Source organism: Carassius gibelio, chromosome A18 (assembly GCF_023724105.1).
Source record: "Carassius gibelio isolate Cgi1373 ecotype wild population from Czech Republic chromosome A18, carGib1.2-hapl.c, whole genome shotgun sequence".
NCBI classification, from domain to species: Eukaryota; Metazoa; Chordata; class Actinopteri; order Cypriniformes; family Cyprinidae; genus Carassius; species Carassius gibelio.
The window spans coordinates 30,384,548-30,402,263 of record NC_068388.1 but is presented as its reverse complement, the minus strand read 5'-3'; the positions used below and the strand labels follow the sequence as shown (position 1 = coordinate 30,402,263).

The window sequence follows — 17,716 nt, the reverse complement described above, 5'->3', positions numbered from 1 at the left end:
AGCTCGGGTGTTTCTGAGAGATGGGGTTGAGATAATACTCGATGTACTCAGCTGTCCTGATAAGTTTCACTGTTGCAATCAGACATCTATGGGTCTGCCGGGTGGAATCTCGTGTGGAATACTCCATTTTTCAGGCTCCTTGTGAATCTTAGGCAATAAATAAAATCTTCTCATTCGAGGAGTGCCACTGCCGCTTAAATAATCCCTCTGTTTTGAGTTAATGATACCCTTGTCATACATCTGTTCTAAGATTTTCTAACCTGTTTCATGGTTTCAAAATAAATGGTTCTTCTAAGGGTTTGTAGTGGTCACTGATGTTTAATTGTCTCTCTCCCTCCCAGACATATTGCTCTCATCCATGATGACAATGGCATTTCCCTTGTCAGCAGGTTTAATGACAATTTCTCTGAGGTTTTTTAGTGTGTTCAAGGCCCTCAGTTCCTCCCTCTGGAGGTTGGGCCTTGGTTTCAAGCTCCAATTCAAGTTCTTATAAGCATACTCATCAGCTGTGATCAGCTGGCCTACTTGTTTGGGAAGGTCTGCTCAAGGCCGGAGTCCAATCTGAATTGTGTGTGAAAGGTAATCTTTGTTTTTTAATCTTTTTACCCTCAAAATAAACCTCTAATTTTATTCTTCTATGAAATTTTGTAAATCTAGTCTAAGTTGATGTTTAAAATCTTTCATCTTTTGAACAGGACGGAATAAATGTGAGGCCTTTCATGAGCAGGGATGACTGTGAGGGAGAGAGTAAAGTGTTTGGAAAGATTCACAACAAGCCTGTGTGCACCCTTTCTCGGGTGTTCACTCACTACAAGTTTAAATATCGTGCCCAGTGTTCCAACATGTTCCTGGCTGTCTCTGCAGTCCAGTGCAGGCCGTCACTCTCTACCTGAAACTGATCCTCTGGCAGGAGGGGGATGAAGGAATAATTTTCCTCTATGTAATTGTTTAATTCATCTAAAAATATTTTTTCTCCTTCTGGGAGAGATTGGGGGATATTGATCAGGGGGATCCACAGTTGGGCCTCTGGCAGTCTCTCTTGTGCCACCTGACTCAATCTGGCACACTCTCTCATCGCTGAGATGCGTAATCTTTGTGTGCGGTTATTCAGGCCGAATGCCAAGACTATTTTTTCTACTTGTGTGTCTACTGTGGCTTTTTCTATCAGATTGGCAGCGTGCTGCAATTTAGCCCTGGAAAACTGTCAATCTGTAAATCAGGAATGTCAAAAGCGGGAATCCTGCCCAAATTGGAGTCCCCGATGACCACGTGTTTCTCTTTGAGTGCCAGTTTCCACTCATTGAACTTTTTGTTAGTTCTAAGGTGCGTGTACGGCCTACGTAGTGCCCTTTGACCTTGAGTGTCGGCTACAGAGGTTTCAACTGTTTTACTCATTTTCTCTGCTTGTCTGTTTTTTTCTGTTTCAGAGATAATGTTTTCCATTTTTTTGGAAGTTTCCCCCCTCTCTGTCTCCTGAGGAGCCCCTGGTTGAAGAGATGTCACAGAATATTCTGAAAAAATCAAAGTCTGAGAGATTGGGTGACCCTGACGGATTTTGGAAGATCTGGCACTCTCAGCTGTGTCCCTTAGAGGATTTACTCTATGTACTGCATTGGCTACAATGGGACCAGAGAAGGCAGGCCTGTGGTTATCGGGGCCTCAGCCTCAGAGGGGGCAAAAGGAGAGAAAAGTTCCTGTGACAGCTGACCCGTAAACTCATCTAAATCATCCAGTCTGTCACCCTGTGCAGGAGTTAACTGATCCTCCTCCTCATCATCATCATCAAAACTCACTAAGAGATTTTTCTCAGCTTGTTCTGTAACGACTGGTGGAGTTTTTGGTCTCTGTTCGGTCAGGTGTTTTTTCTTTTCTGTCTTTTCCCTTAGGAGACTGTATAGGGGCCTGTATAGGGGCCTGTATAGGGGCCTGTACAGGAGGGTTCAGAGGTGGAAAATCATCTCCCAGAAGCCAGTCGTTCCTCATAGGAGACCAGCCTGACATTAAAGTGGGCGATGTTTGTATCTGGATGTGTGTGACCCCTGTCTTAGGTCTGACGACCCCTGTTTGACCGTTTCTGTCCCCTGCTGAGCTGAGGCTAGATCTGCACCACTAACCACCTGAGCAAATGTTCTGTTGCTACTGTTTCAGATTCGATGGTACTCTAGACCCGGATGGAGTCCCAGAACGCAATTCGGTCAGGACCAAAGTTTCGGCCTGCTGAATTGCCCTCTGGGAGATCCTTTTGCCAAAAATTTCTCATCGCCCATTTGACAGCGATCTCGAAAGCGTGTAACCAGTCTTTTCTCTGTGTCTCTCCCCGTAAGATCCCCAGTGTGTGCTTTATGATATCCTCATAATGTTGCTGTAACACCAACTGTGTCGTAAACGCCCAGTTCTTTGCATTACCCTCCAGCAATTCTTTTGTGGACATTGTGGGGGCAAAGGGTTTGATCACACTTTTAAGAAGCTCTGTTAACCTTTTAAGAGTGACAGGCTGGTTTTCTTCTATCCGTGTGTCAATATTACTGAGGTGATGGACAGATCTGATCAGATGATACATATTCTTAATAATTCTCCGAAAAGTGGAGAAGCAGGAGAGTATTCTGTATTTTTTGTGAATCAAAGTGACTTTTTTGGCCCATTCTTTTTTTCTGGTGAACATATTTTTGTGCAAACTGGCCATTCTCACGTCTCCTGTTCTTTTCTACATTACGAGAGAATATTGTGTGTTTCTGTATCTCTGGTCAGTAAACCTGTTCTGTTCAGTGGGGTAAAAAATCTTATTTTGCCCAAAAGTCACTCTCTTTTGTTTGGGTTAAATCCCCGATTTAAAGGGCGACGATCACGTGACTGACGACGGAAAGGATTTACAGTATTCTCCGATCGAGTTTCATTCTGTACTCTGTTACTGTAAACCCGCGAGTGATTCTCCGTGTCTGATGACCTCATATGGGAAGTCACGAGATCGCTCGACAAAATAATCGTCCCTCATAAATCGTCCCCGTCTGGGGAAATCCCTGTTATCTGTGCTGAGGGATCAGACGCGCTCGAGGGGTCGTGAAACGACCCTTGTTCTGAAAAACGAACACCATCCTTATTTTACTGAACGATCAAATCCACAACTGTGTATTCTTTTAATCTTTTATTCTATTTCTGAAAATTAAAAAAATGTTTTTTTGTCCTTTTATATTTTTTAAACTATTTTTGGGATTTTCTTGTGTTTTTTTTAACAATAAAGAGATAAACCAACTTTTTTTGGATTTTTTAGTGTTTTTTTTAACAGTATGAAATGAACCAGATGTGTGATTTTATATGAAATCAAAAGAAAAGATCAAAGGATCAAAATAAAATTTCAAAATAATGGAAAAAAACAAAAATATATTTCTTTTAGGGAAATAAATGTTTCTGTGTTCAAGCCTATATCGCGACGTTTCGATACTTTGATGTATCTTCTTCAGGCAGGCTTGAACTTTCAATTTTCTGTTTTATCTCGAGATACAAAATAACCGTTTTACTAAATCACCAACCAAGATGGTTACTGGCAAGCAGTGCAACAATCCTTCTGACTCGGACTGCGTTCCGTAGGTATATCAAAGCCAGTCGATGACGTCATCGACACGCCATCCTCCAATCCCTTCAAAACCAATACAAAATTTAAACCAAACAAGCACACGATGCATTTTTCAAATTTGAATTATGTGCGTTGCATTTTTTATTTTTTATTTATTTTTAGTCGATGCATGTTGCTTTTTTTTATATAGAGAATTTTTTTCTTGCTTTTTTCAAATTTAAACGATGCTCTTTGCCTCTTTCAATTTGAAAAATGCAGCTCCTCAGTCTGCATGTAACAAAGAAAACAATGCATCCCTCAAATGTGCTCCAAGTAGCCATAAACAATGTTTTTTAATCATTTATGACTATTAAAGCCCTCTAGTGCCTCATAATATATGTATTTTTATTTATTGTATATTTATGTATATTCAGTTCTGTTTCTATATGTTTTTCACAATCATCTCTTTCTGTTTTATAGATAGATACTGAAAAAAAATATATTCTAGTGCCCATGAAGTATTTATAATTTTATCTTTATGCTTTTTTATGCTTTTTATATTTGTATTATATTAACCTCGTGTGTCTTTATAAGTAATCCATGAAAACCATGAATTCTAGTGCCCATGAAGTATGTATTCATATTTTAATTTTTTAATATGTATTAGGGTGTATATTTATTTATTTTAATAATAATAAAAAATAAGAACAAATGAAAGCCCATAAAGTGTGGTTCCGCTGAGTACCCACTAGAGGTCATGAGAAGAGAGGGCCCAGAGAGGGAGGCTCAGGCTGGGTTAGGAAAAAGGAGAGTTTTCCCAGGATGGGACCCTGAGGGTCCCACTCTGGGTTGTGCACGGTCCATCCCTCCACTGGTCACCCCCAAAATCACATACAGACCAAGAGAGGTCACAGCAGGCCAACTGTTAAGGGCTGTTCATAGGGCTATTGAGGCCAGGGCTATTCAGTTTAGGTCTGGTTAAGTTTAGGTTTGTGCAGGATGGGTCTGTAAAATCCAGGTATGAATCCTGGGTGTCTGGTAGGTTTTAGGTTTGGATATGGTGGGTTGGTTAGGTTTAGGTTGTGTTATGGTTAGTCGGTTAGGTTTTAGGTTTGGGTTAAGGTCAGGTAGATCTGCTAAGTCTCATTAAGACCTCTTGGGAATTTTGTATCCAGTCTCATGATCCATAATCTTTCATATTTAAGTCTATCACACAACGACCAGAATGGGTCGGATTGAAGTCCAGTCACCCTGAAGGCCTCAAGGCCGTGGGTGAGGAAGTGCTGGACTACGTGTCTACGTTTCTCTATTTTATTTTTTATGTTGTGTGTGTGCTGATAGACTCGGACCTTTAAAGCATTTTTGTCTGGCCTACATATTGTTTGGAACACTTTGTACAATAAATCAAATAAATACAGTTCTCTGTTACTGGAGTGAGATGCTGTGAGATCTGAAAGACTTGTTTTGTTGAACGATTGAATACCCATTTTTGCTGATCAAAGTATTTACAGAGTGACTTTTTCTTCTGTGGTGCCATAGGTCTGAGTTTGCTATTTACTAGAACGTCTGATAGATTTGTATTTCTCCTATAGGCAGCTATTTGTTTGTGTTTCTGTAAGAAGGGAGTGTTTTCAAAGAACCTTTCAAAATTAGACTTAGCTGCACGGTTTAATTGTTTGCTCATTAGCGAGAAATTGGACACTAATGGAATAATTTTGTTCTTTTCACCCTCTTTAGGGTCCCTTGGAGTCCCGGGGAGGAGAAAAGTCTTCAGAGCCCTTCTTAAGAAGGACCTCGAGTATCCTCTGTCCCTCAGGGCCCTGAACAGAATTTTGGTTGCTTCCATAAAACAGGAATGTTCTGTGCATATCCTGTGAAATCTGAGTAATTGAGATTTCACTATCCCTTTAAATGTATGTTTAGGATGAAAGCTGTGTTTGTGCAGTAAGGAATGCGTGTCCGTTTCTTTGAAATACACTCTAAAGTCTAGCTGTCCTGTCTCTTCAAATTTCTGTCCCTTATATGACACCACATCTAGAAAGTTGACCTCTGTGGGGTCAATTGTATATTTAATTGTAATAGATCTCTGATGGGTATTCAAGTGTTCTGCAAAGTCCTTAAAATCATCCATGGAGTAAGACCACACTCCCCATATGTCATCCAGAAATCTAAAGTAATGCAGAGGCCTTTTTGTGCACGAACCCAGAGCCGATTGTTCCCATCTCGCCATGAAGATGTTGGCGTAGGAAGGGGCAAACTTTTTGCCCATGGCTGTGCCTTTAACTTGCAAATAATATTTAGAATTAAATTCAAAGTCATTTTTAGTTAGGTTTATATCTAATAATTTTAAAATATAATCATCAGGCCTTTTTGGGTCTGGATATTGAAGCATGCACTCCTGGACCGCCTGGAGGCCCGCTTCAGTTTCTATGTTCGTATATAAGCTGTCAATATCTATGGTGAACAAAAAGGCTCCTCTGGGAATACTGATGTCTTTAACTTTCTGGATGAAGTCATAAGTGTCCTTCAGATAGCTCGGGTGTTTCTGAGAGATGGGGTTCAGATAATACTCGATGTACTCAGCTGTCTGATAAGTTTCACTGTTGCAATCAGACACTATGGGTCTGCCGGGTGGAATCTCGTGTGGAATACTCCATTTTTCAGGCTCCTTATGAATCTTTGGCAATAAATAAAATCTTCTCATTCGAGGAGTGCCACTGCCGCTTAAATAATCCCTCTGTTTTGAGTTAATGATACCCTTGTCATACATCTGTTCTAAGATTTTTCTAACCTGTTTCATGGTTTCAAAATAAATGGGTTCTTCTAAGGGTTTGTAGTGGTCACTGATGTTTAATTGTCTCTCTCCCTCCCAGACATATTGCTCTCTATCCATGATGACAATGGCATTTCCCTTGTCAGCAGGTTTAATCACAATTTCTCTGAGGTTTTTTAGTGTGTTCAAGGCCCTCAGTTCCTCCCTCTGGAGGTTGGGCCTTGGTTTCAAGCTCCAATTCAAGTTCTTATAAGCATACTCATCAGCTGTGATCAGCTGGCCTACTTGTTTGGGAAGTCTGCTCAAGGCCGGAGTCCAATCTGAATTGTGTGTGAAAGGTAATCTTTGTTTTTTAATCTTTTTACCCTCAAAATAAACCTCTAATTTTATTCTTCTATGAAATTTTTGTAAGTCTAGTCTAAGTTGATGTTTAAAATCTTTCATCTTTTGAACAGACGGAATAAATGTGAGGCCTTTCATGAGCAGGGATGACTGTGAGGGAGAGAGAGTAAAGTGTTTGGAAAGATTCACAACAAGCCTGTGTGCACCCTTTCTCGGGTGTTCACTCACTGCAAGTTTAAATATCGTGCCCAGTGTTCCAACATGTTCCTGGCTGTCTCTGCAGTCCAGTGCAGGCCGTCACTCTCTACCTGAAACTGATCCTCTGGCAGGAGGGGGATGAAGGAATAATTTTCCTCTATGTAATTGTTCAATTCATCTAAAAATATTTTTTCTCCTTCTGGGAGAGATTGGGGGATATTGATCAGGGGGATCCACAGTTGGGCCTCTGGCAGTCTCTCTTGTGCCACCTGACTCAATCTGGCACACTCTCTCATCGCTGAGATGCGTAATCTTTGTGTGCGGTTATTCAGGCCGAATGCCAAGACTATTTTTTCTACTTGTGTGTCTACTGTAGCTTTTTCTATCAGATTGGCCGCGTGCTGCAATTTAGCCCCTGGAAAACTGTCAATCTGTAAATCAGGAATGTCAAAAGCAGGAATCCTGCTCAAATTGGAGTCCCCGATGACCACGTGTTTCTCTTTGAGTGCCAGTTTCCACTCATTGAACTTCTTGTTAGTTCTAAGGTGCGTGTACGGCCTACGTAGTGCCCTTTGACCTTGAGTGTCGGCTACAGAGGTTTCAACTGTTTTACTCATTTTCTCTGCTTGTCTGTTTTTTTCTGTTTCAGAGATAATGTTTTCCATTTTTTTGGAAGTTTCCCCCCTCTCTGTCTCCTGAGGAGCCCCTGGTTGAAGAGATGTCACAGAATATTCTGAAAAATCAAAGTCTGAGAGATTTGGTGACCCTGACGGATTTTGGAAGATCTGGGCACTCTCAGCTGTGTCCCTTAGAGGATTTACTCTATGTACTGCATTGGCTACAATGGGGACCAGAGAAGGCAGGCCTGTGGTTATCGGGGCCTCAGCCTCAGAGGGGGCAAAAGGAGAGAAAAGTTCCTGTGACAGCTGACCCGTAAACTCATCTAAATCATCCAGTCTGTCACCCTGTGCAGGAGTTAACTGATCCTCCTCCTCATCATCATCATCAAAACTCACTAAGAGATTTTTCTCAGCTTGTTCTGTAACGACTGGTGGAGTTTTTGGTCTCTGTTCTGTCAGGTGTTTTTTCTTTTCTGGTCTTTTCCCCTTAGGAGACTGTATAGGGGCCTGTATAGGGGCCTGTACAGGAGGGTTCAGAGGTGGAAAATCATCTCCCAGAAGCCAGTCGTTCCTCATAGGAGACCAGCCTGACATTAAAGTGGGCGATGTTTGTATCTGGATGTGTGTGACCCCTGTCTTAGGTCTGACGACCCCTGTGTTGACCGTTTCTGTCCCCTGCTGAGCTGAGGCTAGATCTGCACCACTAACCACCTGAGCAAATGTTCTGTTGCTACTGGTTTCAGAATTCGATGGTACTCTAGACCCGGATGGAGTCCCAGAACGCAATTCGGTCAGGACCAAAGTTTCGGCCTGCTGAATTGCCCTCTGGGAGATCCTTTTGCCAAAATTTCTCATCGCCCATTTTACAGCGATCTCAAAAGCGTGTAACCAGTCTTTTCTCTGTGTCTCTCCCCGTAAGATCCCCAGTGTGTGCTTTATGATATCCTCATAATGTTGCTGTAACACCAACTGTGTCGTAAACGCCCAGTTCTTTGCATTACCCTCCAGCAATTCTTTTGTGGACATTGTGGGGGCAAAGGGTTTGATCACACTTTTAAGAAGCTCTGTTAACCTTTTAAGAGTGACAGGCTGGTTATCTTCTATCCGTGTGTCAATATTACTGAGGTGATGGACAGATCTGATCAGATGATACATATTCTTAATAATTCTCCGAAAAGTGGGAGAAGCAGGAGAGTATTCTGTATTTTTTTGTGAATCAAAGTGAGTTTTTTGGCCCATTCTTTTTTTCTGGTGAACATATTTTTGTGCAAACTGGCCATTCTCACGTCTCCTGTTCTTTTCTACATTACGAGGAGAATATTGTGTGTTTCTGTATCTCTGGTCAGTAAACCTGTTCTGTTCAGTGGGGTAAAAAATCCTATTTTGCCCAAAAGTCACTCTCTTTTGTTTGGGTTTAAATCCCCGATTTAAAGGGCGTCGATCACGTGACTGACGACGGAAAGGATTTACAGTATTCTCCGATCGAGTTTCATTCTGTACTCTGTTACTGTAACCCGCGAGTGATTCTCCGTGTCTGATGACCTCATATGGGAAGTCACGAGATCGCTCGACAAAATAATCGTCCCTCATAAATCGTCCCCGTCTGGGGAAATCCCTGTTATCTGTGTGAGGGATCAGACGCGCTCGAGGGGTCGTGAAACGACCCTTGTTCTGAAAAACGAACACCATCCTTATTTTACTGAACGATCAAATCCACAACTGTGTATTCTTTTAATCTTTTATTCTATTTCTGAAAATGAAAAAAAATGTTTTTTTTGTCCTTTTATATTTTTTTAACTTTTTTTTGGATTTTCTTGTGTTTTTTTTAACAATAAAGAGATAAACCAACTTTTTTTGGATTTTGTAGTGTTTTTTTCAACAGTATGAAATGAACCAGATGTGTGATTTTATATGAAATCAAAAGAAAAAAGATCAAAGGATCAAAATAAAATTTCAAAATAATGGAAAAAAACAAAAATATATTTTCTTTTAGGGAAATAAATGTTTCTGTGTTCAAGCCTATATCGCGACGTTTCGATACTTTGATGTATCTTCTTCAGGCAGGCTTGAACTTTTAAATTTTCTGTTTTATCTCGAGATACAAAATAACCGTTTTACTAAATCACCAACCAAGATGTTACTGCAAGCAGTGCAACAATCCTTCTGACTCAGACTGCGTTCCGTTAGGTATATCAAAGCCAGTCGATGACGTCATCGGCACGCCATCCTCCAATCCCTTCAAACCAATACAAAATTTAAACCAAACAAGCACACGATGCATTTTTCAAATTTGAATTATGTGCGTTGCATTTTTTATTTTTTATTTATTTTTAATCGATGCATGTTGCTTTTTTTATAGAGAATTTTTTTCTTTGCTTTTTTCAAATTTAAACGATGCTCTTTGCCTCTTTCAATTTGAAAAATGCAGCTCCTCAGTCTGCATGTAACAAAGAAATCAATGCATCCCTCAAATGTGCTCCAAGTAGCCATAAATAATATTTTTTAATCATTTATGACTATTAAAGCCCTCTAGTGCCTCATAATATATGTATTTTTATTTATTGTATATTTATGTATATTCAGTTCTGTTTCTATATGTTTTTCACAATCATCTCTTTCTGTTTTATAGAGAGATACTGAAAAAAATATATTCTAGTGCCCATGAAGTATTTATAATTTTATCTTTATGCTTTTTTATGCTTTTTATATTTGTATTATATTTAACCTCGTGTGTCTTTATAAGTAATCCATGAAAACCATGAATTCTAGTGCCCATGAAGTATGTATTCATATTTTAATTTTTTAATATGTATTAGGGTGTATATTTATTTATTTTAATAATAATAATAAAAAAAGAAGAACATATGAAAGCCCATAAAGTGTGGTTCCGCTGAGTACCCACTAGAGGTCATGAGAAGAGAGGGCCCAGAGAGGGAGGCTCAGGCTGGGTTAGGAAAAAGGAGAGTTTTCCCAGGATAGGACCCTGAGGGTCCCACTCTGGGTTGTGCACGGTCCATCCCTCCACTGGTCACCCCCAAATCACATACAGACCAAGAGAGGTCACAGCAGGCCAACTGTTAAGGGCTGTTCATAGGGCTATTGAGGCCAGGGCTATTCAGTTTAGGTCTGGTTAAGTTTAGGTTTGTGCAGGATGGGTCTGTAAAATCCAGGTATGAATCCTGGGGTGTCTGGTAGGTTTTAGGTTTTGGATATGGTGGGTTGGTTAGGTTTAGGTTGTGTTATGTTTAGTCGGTTAGGTTTAGGTTTGGGTTAAGGTCAGGTAGATCTGCTAAGTCTCATTAAGACCTCTTGGGAATTTTGTATCCAGTCTCATGATCCATAATCTTTCAAATTTGAGTCTATCACACAACGACCAGAATGGGTCAGATTGAAGTCCAGTCACCCTGAAGGCCTCAAGGCCGTGGGTGAGGAAGTGCTGGACTACGTGTCTACGTTTCTCTATTTTATTTTTTATGTTGTGTGTGTGCTGATAGACTCGGACCTTTAAAGCATTTTTTGTCTGGCCTACATATTGTTTGGAACACTTTGTACAATAAATCAAATAAATACAGTTCTCTGTTACTGGAGTGAGATGCTGTGAGATCTGAAAGACTTGTTTTGTTGAACGATTGAATACCCATTTTTTCTGATCAAAGTATTTACAGAGTGACTTTTTCTTCTGTGGTGCCATAGGTCTGAGTTTGCTATTTACTAGAACGTCTGATAAATTTGTATTTCTCCTATAGGCAGCTATTTGTTTGTGTTTCTGCAAGAAGGGAGTGTTTTCAAAGAACCTTTCAAAATTAGACTTAGCTGCACGGTTTAATTGTTTGCTCATTAGCGAGAAATTGGACACTAATGGAATAATTTTGTTCTTTTCACCCTCTTTAGGGTCCCTTGGAGTCCCGGGGAGGAGAAAAGTCTTCAGAGCCCTTCTTAAGAAGGACCTCGAGTATCCTCTGTCCCTCAGGGCCCTGAACAGAATTTTGGTTGCTTCCATAAAACAGGAATGTTCTGTGCATATCCTGTGAAATCTGAGTAATTGAGATTTCACTATCCCTTTAAATGTATGTTTAGGATGAAAGCTGTGTTTGTGCAGTAAGGAATGCGTGTCCGTTTCTTTGAAATACACTCTAAAGTCTAGCTGTCCTGTCTCTTCAAATTTCTGTCCCTTATATGACACCACATCTAGAAAGTTGACCTCTGTGGGGTCAATTGTATATTTAATTGTAATAGATCTCTGATGGGTATTCAAGTGTTCTGCAAAGTCCTTAAAATCATCCATGGAGTAAGACCACACTCCCCATATGTCATCCAGAAATCTAAAGTAATGCAGAGGCCTTTTTGTGCACGAACCCAGAGCCGATTGTTCCCATCTCGCCATGAAGATGTTGGCGTAGGAAGGGGCAAACTTTTTGCCCATGGCTGTGCCTTTAACTTGCAAATAATATTTAGAATTAAATTCAAAGTCATTTTTAGTTAGGTTTATATCTAATAATTTTAAAATATAATCATCAGGCCTTTTTGGGTCTGGATATTGAAGCATGCACTCCTGGACCGCCTGGAGGCCCGCTTCAGTTTCTATGTTCGTATATAAGCTGTCAATATCTATGGTGAACAAAAAGGCTCCTCTGGGAATACTGATGTCTTTAACTTTCTGGATGAAGTCATAAGTGTCCTTCAGATAGCTCGGGTGTTTCTGAGAGATGGGGTTCAGATAATACTCGATGTACTCAGCTGTCTGATAAGTTTCACTGTTGCAATCAGACACTATGGGTCTGCCGGGTGGAATCTCGTGTGGAATACTCCATTTTTCAGGCTCCTTATGAATCTTTGGCAATAAATAAAATCTTCTCATTCGAGGAGTGCCACTGCCGCTTAAATAATCCCTCTGTTTTGAGTTAATGATACCCTTGTCATACATCTGTTCTAAGATTTTTCTAACCTGTTTCATGGTTTCAAAATAAATGGGTTCTTCTAAGGGTTTGTAGTGGTCACTGATGTTTAATTGTCTCTCTCCCTCCCAGACATATTGCTCTCTATCCATGATGACAATGGCATTTCCCTTGTCAGCAGGTTTAATCACAATTTCTCTGAGGTTTTTTAGTGTGTTCAAGGCCCTCAGTTCCTCCCTCTGGAGGTTGGGCCTTGGTTTCAAGCTCCAATTCAAGTTCTTATAAGCATACTCATCAGCTGTGATCAGCTGGCCTACTTGTTTGGGAAGTCTGCTCAAGGCCGGAGTCCAATCTGAATTGTGTGTGAAAGGTAATCTTTGTTTTTTAATCTTTTTACCCTCAAAATAAACCTCTAATTTTATTCTTCTATGAAATTTTTGTAAGTCTAGTCTAAGTTGATGTTTAAAATCTTTCATCTTTTGAACAGACGGAATAAATGTGAGGCCTTTCATGAGCAGGGATGACTGTGAGGGAGAGAGAGTAAAGTGTTTGGAAAGATTCACAACAAGCCTGTGTGCACCCTTTCTCGGGTGTTCACTCACTGCAAGTTTAAATATCGTGCCCAGTGTTCCAACATGTTCCTGGCTGTCTCTGCAGTCCAGTGCAGGCCGTCACTCTCTACCTGAAACTGATCCTCTGGCAGGAGGGGGATGAAGGAATAATTTTCCTCTATGTAATTGTTCAATTCATCTAAAAATATTTTTTCTCCTTCTGGGAGAGATTGGGGGATATTGATCAGGGGGATCCACAGTTGGGCCTCTGGCAGTCTCTCTTGTGCCACCTGACTCAATCTGGCACACTCTCTCATCGCTGAGATGCGTAATCTTTGTGTGCGGTTATTCAGGCCGAATGCCAAGACTATTTTTTCTACTTGTGTGTCTACTGTAGCTTTTTCTATCAGATTGGCCGCGTGCTGCAATTTAGCCCCTGGAAAACTGTCAATCTGTAAATCAGGAATGTCAAAAGCAGGAATCCTGCTCAAATTGGAGTCCCCGATGACCACGTGTTTCTCTTTGAGTGCCAGTTTCCACTCATTGAACTTCTTGTTAGTTCTAAGGTGCGTGTACGGCCTACGTAGTGCCCTTTGACCTTGAGTGTCGGCTACAGAGGTTTCAACTGTTTTACTCATTTTCTCTGCTTGTCTGTTTTTTTCTGTTTCAGAGATAATGTTTTCCATTTTTTTGGAAGTTTCCCCCCTCTCTGTCTCCTGAGGAGCCCCTGGTTGAAGAGATGTCACAGAATATTCTGAAAAATCAAAGTCTGAGAGATTTGGTGACCCTGACGGATTTTGGAAGATCTGGGCACTCTCAGCTGTGTCCCTTAGAGGATTTACTCTATGTACTGCATTGGCTACAATGGGGACCAGAGAAGGCAGGCCTGTGGTTATCGGGGCCTCAGCCTCAGAGGGGGCAAAAGGAGAGAAAAGTTCCTGTGACAGCTGACCCGTAAACTCATCTAAATCATCCAGTCTGTCACCCTGTGCAGGAGTTAACTGATCCTCCTCCTCATCATCATCATCAAAACTCACTAAGAGATTTTTCTCAGCTTGTTCTGTAACGACTGGTGGAGTTTTTGGTCTCTGTTCTGTCAGGTGTTTTTTCTTTTCTGGTCTTTTCCCCTTAGGAGACTGTATAGGGGCCTGTATAGGGGCCTGTACAGGAGGGTTCAGAGGTGGAAAATCATCTCCCAGAAGCCAGTCGTTCCTCATAGGAGACCAGCCTGACATTAAAGTGGGCGATGTTTGTATCTGGATGTGTGTGACCCCTGTCTTAGGTCTGACGACCCCTGTGTTGACCGTTTCTGTCCCCTGCTGAGCTGAGGCTAGATCTGCACCACTAACCACCTGAGCAAATGTTCTGTTGCTACTGGTTTCAGAATTCGATGGTACTCTAGACCCGGATGGAGTCCCAGAACGCAATTCGGTCAGGACCAAAGTTTCGGCCTGCTGAATTGCCCTCTGGGAGATCCTTTTGCCAAAATTTCTCATCGCCCATTTTACAGCGATCTCAAAAGCGTGTAACCAGTCTTTTCTCTGTGTCTCTCCCCGTAAGATCCCCAGTGTGTGCTTTATGATATCCTCATAATGTTGCTGTAACACCAACTGTGTCGTAAACGCCCAGTTCTTTGCATTACCCTCCAGCAATTCTTTTGTGGACATTGTGGGGGCAAAGGGTTTGATCACACTTTTAAGAAGCTCTGTTAACCTTTTAAGAGTGACAGGCTGGTTATCTTCTATCCGTGTGTCAATATTACTGAGGTGATGGACAGATCTGATCAGATGATACATATTCTTAATAATTCTCCGAAAAGTGGGAGAAGCAGGAGAGTATTCTGTATTTTTTTGTGAATCAAAGTGAGTTTTTTGGCCCATTCTTTTTTTCTGGTGAACATATTTTTGTGCAAACTGGCCATTCTCACGTCTCCTGTTCTTTTCTACATTACGAGGAGAATATTGTGTGTTTCTGTATCTCTGGTCAGTAAACCTGTTCTGTTCAGTGGGGTAAAAAATCCTATTTTGCCCAAAAGTCACTCTCTTTTGTTTGGGTTTAAATCCCCGATTTAAAGGGCGTCGATCACGTGACTGACGACGGAAAGGATTTACAGTATTCTCCGATCGAGTTTCATTCTGTACTCTGTTACTGTAACCCGCGAGTGATTCTCCGTGTCTGATGACCTCATATGGGAAGTCACGAGATCGCTCGACAAAATAATCGTCCCTCATAAATCGTCCCCGTCTGGGGAAATCCCTGTTATCTGTGTGAGGGATCAGACGCGCTCGAGGGGTCGTGAAACGACCCTTGTTCTGAAAAACGAACACCATCCTTATTTTACTGAACGATCAAATCCACAACTGTGTATTCTTTTAATCTTTTATTCTATTTCTGAAAATGAAAAAAAATGTTTTTTTTGTCCTTTTATATTTTTTTAACTTTTTTTTGGATTTTCTTGTGTTTTTTTTAACAATAAAGAGATAAACCAACTTTTTTTGGATTTTGTAGTGTTTTTTTCAACAGTATGAAATGAACCAGATGTGTGATTTTATATGAAATCAAAAGAAAAAAGATCAAAGGATCAAAATAAAATTTCAAAATAATGGAAAAAAACAAAAATATATTTTCTTTTAGGGAAATAAATGTTTCTGTGTTCAAGCCTATATCGCGACGTTTCGATACTTTGATGTATCTTCTTCAGGCAGGCTTGAACTTTTAAATTTTCTGTTTTATCTCGAGATACAAAATAACCGTTTTACTAAATCACCAACCAAGATGTTACTGCAAGCAGTGCAACAATCCTTCTGACTCAGACTGCGTTCCGTTAGGTATATCAAAGCCAGTCGATGACGTCATCGGCACGCCATCCTCCAATCCCTTCAAACCAATACAAAATTTAAACCAAACAAGCACACGATGCATTTTTCAAATTTGAATTATGTGCGTTGCATTTTTTATTTTTTATTTATTTTTAATCGATGCATGTTGCTTTTTTTATAGAGAATTTTTTTCTTTGCTTTTTTCAAATTTAAACGATGCTCTTTGCCTCTTTCAATTTGAAAAATGCAGCTCCTCAGTCTGCATGTAACAAAGAAATCAATGCATCCCTCAAATGTGCTCCAAGTAGCCATAAATAATATTTTTTAATCATTTATGACTATTAAAGCCCTCTAGTGCCTCATAATATATGTATTTTTATTTATTGTATATTTATGTATATTCAGTTCTGTTTCTATATGTTTTTCACAATCATCTCTTTCTGTTTTATAGAGAGATACTGAAAAAAATATATTCTAGTGCCCATGAAGTATTTATAATTTTATCTTTATGCTTTTTTATGCTTTTTATATTTGTATTATATTTAACCTCGTGTGTCTTTATAAGTAATCCATGAAAACCATGAATTCTAGTGCCCATGAAGTATGTATTCATATTTTAATTTTTTTATATGTATTAGGGTGTATATTTATTTATTTTAATAATAATAATAAAAAAAGAAGAACATATGAAAGCCCATAAAGTGTGGTTCCGCTGAGTACCCACTAGAGGTCATGAGAAGAGAGGGCCCAGAGAGGGAGGCTCAGGCTGGGTTAGGAAAAAGGAGAGTTTTCCCAGGATAGGACCCTGAGGGTCCCACTCTGGGTTGTGCACGGTCCATCCCTCCACTGGTCACCCCCAAATCACATACAGACCAAGAGAGGTCACAGCAGGCCAACTGTTAAGGGCTGTTCATAGGGCTATTGAGGCCAGGGCTATTCAGTTTAGGTCTGGTTAAGTTTAGGTTTGTGCAGGATGGGTCTGTAAAATCCAGGTATGAATCCTGGGGTGTCTGGTAGGTTTTAGGTTTTGGATATGGTGGGTTGGTTAGGTTTAGGTTGTGTTATGTTTAGTCGGTTAGGTTTAGGTTTGGGTTAAGGTCAGGTAGATCTGCTAAGTCTCATTAAGACCTCTTGGGAATTTTGTATCCAGTCTCATGATCCATAATCTTTCAAATTTGAGTCTATCACACAACGACCAGAATGGGTCAGATTGAAGTCCAGTCACCCTGAAGGCCTCAAGGCCGTGGGTGAGGAAGTGCTGGACTACGTGTCTACGTTTCTCTATTTTATTTTTTATGTTGTGTGTGTGCTGATAGACTCGGACCTTTAAAGCATTTTTTGTCTGGCCTACATATTGTTTGGAACACTTTGTACAATAAATCAAATAAATACAGTTCTCTGTTACTGGAGTGAGATGCTGTGAGATCTGAAAGACTTGTTTTGTTGAACGATTGAATACCCATTTTTTCTGATCAAAGTATTTACAGAGTGACTTTTTCTTCTGTGGTGCCATAGGTCTGAGTTTGCTATTTACTAGAACGTCTGATAAATTTGTATTTCTCCTATAGGCAGCTATTTGTTTGTGTTTCTGCAAGAAGGGAGTGTTTTCAAAGAACCTTTCAAAATTAGACTTAGCTGCACGGTTTAATTGTTTGCTCATTAGCGAGAAATTGGACACTAATGGAATAATTTTGTTCTTTTCACCCTCTTTAGGGTCCCTTGGAGTCCCGGGGAGGAGAAAAGTCTTCAGAGCCCTTCTTAAGAAGGACCTCGAGTATCCTCTGTCCCTCAGGGCCCTGAACAGAATTTTGGTTGCTTCCATAAAACAGGAATGTTCTGTGCATATCCTGTGAAATCTGAGTAATTGAGATTTCACTATCCCTTTAAATGTATGTTTAGGATGAAAGCTGTGTTTGTGCAGTAAGGAATGCGTGTCCGTTTCTTTGAAATACACTCTAAAGTCTAGCT

The 17,716-nt window shown here is 40.3% G+C and overlaps 1 long non-coding RNA gene across 3 annotated transcripts; it reads left to right on the top strand.

The window, feature by feature from the left end:
• The first annotated feature begins 537 nt into the window (after nt 1–537).
• LOC127934631 (uncharacterized) lies at nt 538–16,295 on the top strand. Of its 3 annotated transcripts, none has more exons than XR_008147857.1 (3): nt 538–579; nt 12,866–13,495; nt 13,600–16,295. It is a non-coding gene; the product is annotated as an uncharacterized LOC127934631 (long non-coding RNA). The 3 variants fall into 3 exon arrangements; XR_008147856.1 differs by lacking the exon at nt 538–579 and adding an exon at nt 6,576–6,661; XR_008147855.1 differs by lacking the exon at nt 538–579 and adding an exon at nt 12,664–12,748.
• Nucleotides 16,296–17,716: the final 1,421 nt, after the last annotated feature.